We start from the raw sequence: 10203 nt of genomic DNA, 5'->3' as shown, positions 1-10203 counted from the left end.
GTGGCTGTGTTAAAATGCTCCAATACCTTTTAGACATAGGTTCTTTTAAGGCAAATGATGAATGAGAACTGGTTTGTTGAGCATATTAAACACGTGAGCAAGGAGATCTGAAGGGCAGGAAGATGGGAATCCCAGTGGTGGGAAGCTGGGTAATGGGAGCACTGGCGTTGGTGGATCCATCCCTAGCTGGATGGTGCTCAGGTCTCCTGGTGGGAGGAGTGAGTGGGCTGAGGGAGGCAAGCCCAGACTCTGAGCGGACACCTGCACCTCGGCTGGAGGGCCAGGCGGGGCCCAGCCAGTCTGCCCTTCTGTGTGTGCTGCCTCCCATGGCAGCAGAGCCTGAGGAGGAGCTGGGCAGTTGCAGGGTGGCCACCTCGTCCACGTGGAGCCGAGGCTGGCACAGCAACTGCAGTTCCCTAGGTCAGAGCTGTCCTCTTGGGTTTTTTGAAAAACTTTGTCTATGTTCCTTTTTCCCAGTGTTCTCTGGGTAATCATTGGATTCTGCCTCGGGGGTTTTTGGGGACAGTCACTGGGAGGCATGAATTGGATCCTGTGTGTCACCGACACCCATCCTGGGTTTGTGTGCGCTCATGGCCAGGCGCCGAGCTGCGGTTGAGCGGGGGTCTGACCTGATTCTGGTCCTTATGGGCCCGTGACAGAGGTCAGCAGCACTGGAGAGCCAGGCTGTCCTGAGGAATCAGAAGGAGGGGTGCCGCAGGGCAGGTGATTTTCACCTCTTTTGAAGATTAGAGAAATGAAAAAGGCTTTCCAGGGTTCTAGCCATGTGGGAACTGGACATGGCTGGCCAGAGTGAGCTGGCTTCCAGCTTCTGATGTCGTTGCCAACGTGAGCCATGTCCTCATAAGAGGGAAACCTGGACAGAGGCTTAGGAGAAGCCTCTGTGCAGGTGCTGCGGAGGCTGGGGTGTGTGTCCTGAGAGGTGACCTAGGAGCATAGAAATCCCCTCTGCTGTGCGTCGGGGATCCAGGACAGCCTCTCTGTACCAGGATCACAGCGTCAGCAGGGCTGCTTGTGGAGGGGGCAGGGAGAATCCATGGTCCGGCCCAGGCAGCTGCGAGCCCCTGCGCTCTCCCCACCCCAGAACTGTGGCAGTGACTTTCTTGTCATCTCTCATCACTCTGCCTCCCTCTTGCACCACAAGGACCTTGTGATTATGTGGGCCCAGCTGGATCTGTGTCAGCTCACGTGTAGGTTGGTTCTCTGTACAGAGGAGCCAGCCCCCGCAATAGCCCTGGAGCACAGGGGAACCAGCATCCCACAGACCTGGGTCACAGGGGAGCCAGCCCCCCGCGGCCCTGGGTCCCAGCCTCCCCACAGACTGGGAGTTGGGGACGTCCTGGGGGCACCATTCTATGCTGCAGAGGCTCAGGAGCAGTCCCTAAATAAATCCCTGTCTTCCCCACAAAGTCGGTAGAAATGCAGCCGATGCTCCAGGACCGACAGTGCTAATAGCCAACAAAATTAAAATCTCCTTGACAGATCCAGACATGAAGTCTTATGCTTTGTACCACTGCATAAATTCACTTTCTCAGCACAGATACGGGCTTGAGCAAGAATATCAATTTAAGGAAACTAAATTAGGACCCGTGGCACCGTGAAGTCCTCCAAATGCCTACGCATAACACCTCGACCAGAGGCGAGTGTAGTCATGTCCCCCTATTTCCTCTTCATTTTTGGTCCAGGACTTTAATTTTTCTACCTCCTGAACACAAGTAATGTGCTCCTGGAGTCCGGGAAAACGCGCAGGCCAGTGTCCGTTGAAAGTCAAACACAGCACGGCTTATGAGGGCGATTGTGTAGCAGTTACCATCCGCTCCAATGAGGGGCCATCCCCAGATGGCTCCTCTGTAGCTGCTGTCCCCATTCCCACTGCAAATCGGAGAAGAAGCGCTAGGGCCGTCGCTCAGTGAGTGTGCCTTTAAAACGGAAGGTGCTGAGGGAGAAAGGTCTGTGCTGCGAGGCCTCTGCAGGGCCCACCGTGGTGGTGGCCCGCCTTCTCCTTGGTTCCCAGCACTGTCGCTGTCCCACCCGGGAGGATCTGTCACCCCCTGGGAGTCCCCTTCTGCATTGAGGAAATGCTTATAGCCCAGGGCCAGGGACCTGCACCTGAGCTGGCCTCCTCCTAAAGCAACTTGTTTCTTGGTAACAGGCACCAAACCTTGAGTTTGTTCTCCAATTCTTATATATATCACCATATACAGCATGTTGATTTATGGTGTATCCTGGACCAAAAATGAAGAGGAAATAGGGGGACATGACTACACTCGCCTCTAGTCGAGGTGCTATGTGTAGGAATTTAGAGGACTTCTGGAGCTGCTGGATGGAGCTGATTCACATGTCCTGATTCACAGGCTGATGTTTTGTGAGGTCACAGGTTGGAGCATAACCTCCCTGGGCTGCTCTGCCTCGCAGGCGATTCGCATTATAGAAGCCTATGCCACTTAAGTGATGCCATTACTCCCAAAGGCATCAGTCCAGGTGACTCCGATCTCAGGGAGAGGTCCCCAGACTCTACTGTCCATAACCTTCTCTTGCCTGTGTGAAAAGGCGTCCAGTTCTCTAGTCTACAAAGTCAGCACTGGGCAAGCTTTGTCTATAGTCATAGGCTATAAGCAACAGAAATCCAACCCAAGAGCTTATGCACAACAGAATCAGCTTAAACAAGGCTGACCCATGGGTGTCAGTTATGGCTGGTTCCAGCAGCCTGCCTCCTGCTGTCAGAACTCAGTCTCTCCTGTCTTTAGATGTGGTCATGTCTGTGTTGGCCTCAGTCTGTCTTTACCCACAAAACCACAGGAGCCCCTGACCCCCAGGAACCCCACCCTTCCATTCTGTCTGCATTAAATCCTGTGAAAATTGGATTTCTCTTTCCCAAATCTAATAGTAGTCTTAGAATTGATCTTTCTGGTTCTAACTGGTAGGATCACAGGCACCTGCCTGTCACCATGGCCAGGAAGGTGCACTCTTCCAGTTGGCAGGGCTGGGTCACACAGCACCTCTCGAGTGTCCAGGACCAGCTCTCAGACCACATGGGTAGACAGGGGACGGCTCTCTGGGGGATCGTGGGGTGCCTGTCCTCACAAGAGGAGGAGCAGCTTTAAACAAGCCGACGGGTGTCTGCTGCCAGGGAGGCTGCCCACCCTGCCTCTGAGTCTCCCCTCAGCCTGAGTCTAGCCTCAGCATCGGTCTCCGGAGCCCTCAGAGCGGGTCCCAACCTAACAGCAGTCTTGCCTGTGTGTCGGCCACCTTCCTGAGCAAGATCGCCGAGCACCATGGCCCCGTCCATCCCACAGCCGCTGCAGGGTGAAGCCCGATTTCGTATCAACATGCCGGATGCAGGCCTAGTGCTTGGCAGGGCCTTGGGCTCCCCATGGAAGTCCATTGACCTCACACTCAGAGAGTCGGTCTTGGGCACTGACCCTTGGCTTGGATGTTGTCTTGGTGTTGGCCTTTGCACAGGGACCGGGTCCTGTAGAAGTGGTGAGAGTCCAAAAATGGAGAAGCACACGCCAGGGAACAGTGAGGTCACAGAGGAACAACGAGGTCACAGGGCACCAGCCTGAGACCCTGAGATGGTGGGGTGTGCACCTTGGCCAGCAGAGAGCAGGCAGAGGAGGTCCTCACAGTGAGGTGGTCCAAGAGGGCCAGAGCCACGCTCAGCTGAGGCGCACCATGGTTCCTACCACCTGAAGGCACAGTGCTGGGGTCAGGAGTCTGAATCAGTGGGGCCCCCTCCCTCTGGAGGGTGGATGGGGGCAGGGGCCTCTCCCCGTTCCTGTTCCTGTGGCTCTGGCCGCAGACCTGTCACTCACCCCGGCTCTGCGCCCTTCTCCTCGAGGTCTCTGCGTTTCCTCTGTCCTTTCTCAGTACACCCACCCTGTGCCTTCTCCTCAACCAGGGACCTGTGCCGAGACCCTCCTCCAGCAGGATCATGGCCCAGGCAGCAGGGTTAGGATTTGGGCATAGCTGTTGGGACTACTTTCTCTATTTTTCTTTGGCTTGTTTTTTCCCCTAACCTGGATCCGAAACAGCACAGAGCAGGTCTCTGGAAACCAGCCGTGGCTCCTCTGCTTGCAGCTGAGGACTTTCGGGGAATTGCTTCATCTCTGCACCATGTCTGCCTAAGGAGGAGAACAGCACCTGTTATCCTATTATTTGAGCAGAAAGCCATCACTGCCCTGAACAAGCCAGGATCACGCACAAAAGCCAAAAGCAGCCAAGCTCAGCCACACCCTGAGAGGCGACCAGTACCTGGAGGTGCCATAGCCACACAGGCAGGACTCCCCCTGGTGGCCTGGGTGTGTGCCCTGAGACACTCCTCCCTGCAACGTGGAAACACAAGTGGCCTTCCTTCAGCACCCAGCGATGGCTGTGCTGGGGGCTGTTGCCTGTGAGCCCTAGCTCAGAGTGACAGCCAGCCTCCTTCCAGCCAGGGGCCCAGGGCCTGCATGCCAGGACCTCCCCAGCCTTCTCTCAGGGAGATGCCCCACTGCCACGGAAAGAGGGGTCCCCCTCACCCAGGTGGACTACTGACTGGTCTGTGGCCCTCCCCTCAGCCCCCTCAGTGCCAGTCATCAGCACCCGTGAGCCTGCCACCCTTTGTCCCCAGACTGCAATGAGTAGGGCCCACCAAGGGCAAGGCAGCAACGTCCTCTCCACACGCACATGTGTAGGCAGGTCCTAACAGTGCACACTCACCCACACATGCCTGTACACATTTACACACATGCACACAAACACTCAGGCACACTCGCAGACACGTGTGCAGGAGCACACACTGACCCCAAGGCCAGCCTTACCCTCTGTCTCTGAGTTTCAGCTCTGTCCTGCGGAGGCCACACCCAGGGCCCGAGCGTGCGAGGTCAGGATGGCTCCTGATCCAGCGGGAGGTGGAGACCCCGCGGCTGCCTGTGTGGGTCACGTTGTCCAGTGGTTCATGCTCTTGGGTGTCACCCCTTGTGTCCGTTTCCAACACAGATGGCCCATTTTTAACAGATTGTGCAAAATTCCATACTGAAAACTATACGCGTGACCAACGTCCTGAATGGAAGAATACAGTGAGCTGCACAGGCCCCCACGAAGGCGGCAGCACCCTGAGGCAGCCCACAGCCTGCTGTGCCCCTGCCCACCCGTGGACTGCAGGCTGATCCTGGCTGGCTCCCCATGCGTGTGTGAGCACATGGGTGTGCACTGCAGCTGTCCACACACAAGCCTGCTGCTCTTTATGGACGCGGCATTTCAGACATTTCAGATTTGGCCGCGGAGGTGCAGGTGGGTGCCCAGGCCTCTCCCCCTCCCTCTGATCTTGTGCTGTGTAAATGCACCACTGTTTCTCTCCCTAGTGCCTGGGGGGGCTCCTGGGTCATCGCAGGCTTCTGCTGTCGCAGCAGGACTGCAGAAGAGCCGGCCAAGTCTCCTGCACGATTCTCTCCGGCCAGGCAACGAGGGCACCCGCCTTTCCCTTGGCAGCTCTTGAGGCTCTGCCCAGAAGGCATCTCTCAGCTCTCACTGGGGCAGCAGCAGGGACTGTGCCCAAAGAGCAGGCCACGTCCGGGGCATTGGCGGTGTCCTAGGCACACGGTCGCCTCTCCCAGCAGGCCTCGCTCTCCAAATGAAGCCTACCAAGCACAGTGGAGGGTTACCACGTCCCTCCAGAGGGACTGCACGCAGGCTCAGGTCCCCCTCCCCTGCCTGAGCAAGTCCCCAAGGTGATCACTGTCCCGGTGTCACTGGGGACTGAGGGAGTCGTCATGTGCCGAGTGTCTAGACCAGGGCCAACACATCCTGAGCTCCACATGTGTGCAGGTGGTCGCCCCCGCGCTGCCCGCCATCACATCCCCTTGACCCGCTCTGCAGCTTTTCCCACAGCCCCAGTCCCTGCTGGCTCTCCTCCCTCCTGGAGCATCCTGGGCCCTCGTGAGAGGCGTGAGAGGTGCCTGGAGCTCGGGTGACACCACCGTAACTTAGAGCCAGTTCTCCACCCAGCCAACCGTGATTCTTCAAAGAGCTGATTAGCTTCATCACGAGCTCAGGACAGTTCGTGATGTGGCACACACACACAGTGTGAGGACTGTCATGGGCAGGGGCCTTTTGTCCCCATCCAGAGGCCCCTTTCCTTGGCAATAGTCCTACATCACAAAACCTGTCAAAGGACATCTCTGGAGGCCTTTTGGGGTCCTTTGCAGCCAGAAGTGAACGTCTCGGCTCCCTTCTGCCTGACACAGAGGCAGATCTGTGTCATTACACAGGGGCAGCCTCCCAGAAGCCCCCCCCCCCCCCCCCCCCGTCCTGTGGTTTTGAACCAAGTCCTGCCAGCTCGTGGCCCCATTGTGTAACGGGTCCTTCCTCCTTGGCTTCCGTAGGCTCCACCTCAATGTCCTTCTCCATTCCAGATTTGTTTTGTTTCTTTGAGTGATTGCAATCTGAAAGTTCCAGAAACCGAGGTCCATGAGGCCCCATTGTTAATACTGTGGCAGCTGCTGTTTCACGTGAAGTGTCACATACGAAGCCAGCCTCACAGGTCCCTGGAGCTCTTTCTCGGCTGGTGGAGCCGCTGCCTCCCGTCAGTGTCTCCACGTGCCTGGGAAAACCGAGGGGGAACCCAGTGCCTTCGAGAGCAGTCCTTTGATCTAAGAGCAAGGCCATCACTTGCCACGAAATACAGACACTCCTGCTGCATCTCCGTGCGTCGATCTTCCCTTGATGAGTCAACGTTTGAATCGCAATGCATCACTTAGATTTTGCATTATAGAACATGTTCAAATTTTATACATTGTTTGTTGTATCCGACGTGATTCTGCAATCTGCATTTGGGGTAAAAATTGGGAGTTCATAACCCACTTGATTCTAATGTATGAAATATGATATGTCAAGAGCTTTGTAATGTTGTGAACAACCAATTAAAAAAATTTAAAAAAAATTTATACATTGTTAAAATAAAATCCCAATGAACTCCAGGTCTGGCTTCCACGAGGGCCAATTCACGGATAGTACCATTCACTCCCACCCCCTCCTCCTCCTTCACACACCAACTCCGTAGCAGATCCCAAGCGTGGCTTCATGTGGTCTGGGAATGTTTCATATGGGTCTTGCAGGATGAGTGCTTTGGGAGACTCCACAACACCCACCTTCCCACCGAGAAAATTCAACTAAGACCAGCTCCTCCGCGGGGCCATGAGAAGCCCGGCCCTGCCCCATTTCAGTTGACTCCTGGTGTTTCGCGCACCGACCCATCTCTGTAGTATGACTCCCTCCAAACCCCGTGTGCTTGAGGGACACATCCACCTCTCCCTGACCTCTAGATCCCTCCTCCAGGGCACCTCGGGTTAAGGACGCATGCTCTACCCAGCAAACCCACGACCCACACCACGTTCTGTCAGACAAGCTTCTGCTCTCCTCCCCTCTTCTCTGTTGGAGTCTTGTGGGCTCCCAAGATACTCACCCTGCTGTGAGGGCACTCTAGCACCCACCGAGCCACGCACCAGACATGGTCACAGGCCCAGGGCTACTGGGAGGTGGGGCCAATGGGAGGAAGTCCCGTCACCAGGGGGTGCCCTTCAAGGAAGGTGGGAACTCCAGCCCCTTCCTCTCTCTTTTTGCTTCCTTGACACCTTGAGGTGAGCAACTGCCCCCCTCCTTCTGCCATGATGGATGGTGACACCAGGAGCTAACATGAACCTTTCTTCCCTTTAAGTTATACTAATCAGGTATTTTGTCACAGTGTAGAAAGTGAACCACACTCTGAGCCTCACATTCTCCCAAACCTGTGTTCAGTAAAAAGATTGAACGTCTTTCTTTGGGGGGCTCCTGTGGGAGCATTGAGGGTCACCAGGAGGGACCCAGGAGTGTTCGTGGCTCCAACTCCATGCATAGTCCTGCTGGTCCTGTGGCAGCCCTGGGGGGAGGACCTGTTACTGTCCCTACTTTACAGAGGAAGAGACTGTGGCTTGGGCAGCTTCCCTGGTGACCAAGCTGGAGAGTGACAGTCTGGCCTGGGGCTGGGCCTCTCCCTCACTCCAGAGCAGGTACCTTGGAGCCACTGGAGAAAGGGACTGTGGAGACCCTGAATTTCCAGGCCAGGGCTCCAGGTGGCTGGGCTGTGAGGAGTGCTGACTTTTCACAGGGCTTTGCAAAGCCAGCGTTCCTGAGATATACTCACACTGGCCTGTCCCACGGCAGGGGGGACCATGGGACCCACACTCGGTGCTGCTTGGAGCTGGTGTGTTCTTCATGACAGGTGGGGCAGTACCACGTCCTCCTTCCAGCTGGAGAACAGAGGCTGGGGGACTGGGCAGGGCTGGCCAGATCAGAACACACTCCCACTGCCGATGGCTTCCTACTGCTGCACTGTGAGGGAGCCCCACAGGAAGGCCACACGACCCTTGGCACAGATAAGACCACGGTGCCCTGTCAGTCACAGCCTCAGCCCCGGAGGAGCAGGGCCACAGGGAGGGAACCCCGGGGCTGGGGAGGAGGCTGTGGCGCCCTGGCTCCCTCCCCTCCTGGGGGAGGGCAGGATGGGCTTGTCCCATAACCCTGTGGACTGGGACAGGCAATCACTGCCTGGTGCTACAGGACGGGGCGTAGCCTGGCTCAAAGGTCTTCTCCGTGGACAGTGGGGAGGGGCTCAAGGTTGACCACTGGAGGCCCCTCGTGTCCCCCAGAGTGTTGGGCCTTCAGTCATGTGGTCCTGCTCTATGTGACGTCTACCCCTCTCCTCGAGCAGCGGCCACTGTCTACTCTGGAGTATTCCTGCTCCTCCTGCCCCTGACACTTGGTGGGACAGGCTGCATGGCAGTCCTCACCGCCACTGTATGGGGGACGAGCCCAGGGAGTCGGCCTAACTTACTGGGGCACACAGCTGGCAGAGACAGTGGGCTCTGTGCCAGGTGTGCTTGATGGGTCGCCTGCACCGTCCCCCGGCCCCTCCCATCTCCTGCAGCCCCCTACTGCCCAGGTGCCAGCCACAGTGCTGCATCCTGACAGCCAGCCCGCAGCCCTCGCCACACCCAGAGTCCCAAGGCCCCGAAACTGAGATGTTTCTGCCCACACCAGACCCCGCGTCAGTTGTCCATGGGGGACGGGCAAAGCGAGTCCATCCAAGGTGAGAAACGATGGGAACCATCACTCACGCATTAAGCAGGCCTCATCCTTGCCTGGAGGGTCTGGTCATGTCCCTGTGATGGCCGCTGGACTCCTAAGAAGAAAACCTAAGGCCCCCATGGGAAGGGCAGAGGCTGCATCCTCCTCCTGCCCTTTCCTGATGACATGGGGGTGTCTGAGAGAGGGAGGAGAAGGACCTCAGAAGAAGATGTGGGAGAGGTGGCCCTGGGCCAAGGAATGCCAGCAGCAGAGGGGACGAGGAAGGGACAGCCTTCCTGGAGGTTCAGAAGCAGCGGCCTGCTGACCCAGGGATGTTAAGATGTGTGTGTCCCTGGGCTGCTGTCCCTCCAGCTGAGCAGCAACCACACCACTTCACTGTCTCCCAGTCCGGAAGCCAGAAGTACCCCCTCGGGGGTTGGCTTGGGGCTCCCCCTGCCCAGGCCTCGCTCCTGGCAGGCAGTGGCTCTGTCCTCTTCCCAGGTCTCCTCCTCATCCTCCTGGTGTGCATGCTGCTGGGCCACATCTGCTCTTCTTCTGAGGACACTGTGGTGCTGGACATGGCCCTGCCCTAATGACCTCGTGACAGTGACAGCTGCAGTGACCCCATTTCCTCGTAAGGCCGCACTCTGAGGGACTGGGGGCTAGAACGCCAACCTGTGAACCTGAAGGGACGCAGTTCACCCCTAACACTTGCCATGACTCCTTTTGGACTCCTGGCCTCCAGCAGTGGGAAAAAAACAACAAAAAAAGAAACTTGTGCTGTTTTAAGCCTCCAAGCTCCTGATGATTTGTGACAGAAGACACAGAAAACTAACAAAGAGAGGAGGGGACACACGTTCCTGTGATGCTTTCTCCTGAACTAATTGCACAGACACACCCCAGGGCCCATTGCATGGCCGTGGCCAACTGCAGGAGGGGCCACTCTGTGGAGGGGCACACCGTGCCACTGGGGCCTCCCCCTGTCTCCTCTCCTCCTGACCTCTCTCACCCAACCTCCCTGCCTCCAGGGCCTCGGCCCCACCCACACTGCTCCAGGTCCTTCCCTCTCCCCCAGGGCCTTCCCTCTCCCCTGGGTCCTTC

This window comes from Spermophilus citellus (assembly GCF_964194105.1).
Source record: "Spermophilus citellus genome assembly, chromosome: 3".
Lineage (NCBI taxonomy): Eukaryota > Metazoa > Chordata > Mammalia > Rodentia > Sciuridae > Spermophilus > Spermophilus citellus.
Note: the sequence above shows the minus strand (reverse complement) of the source record.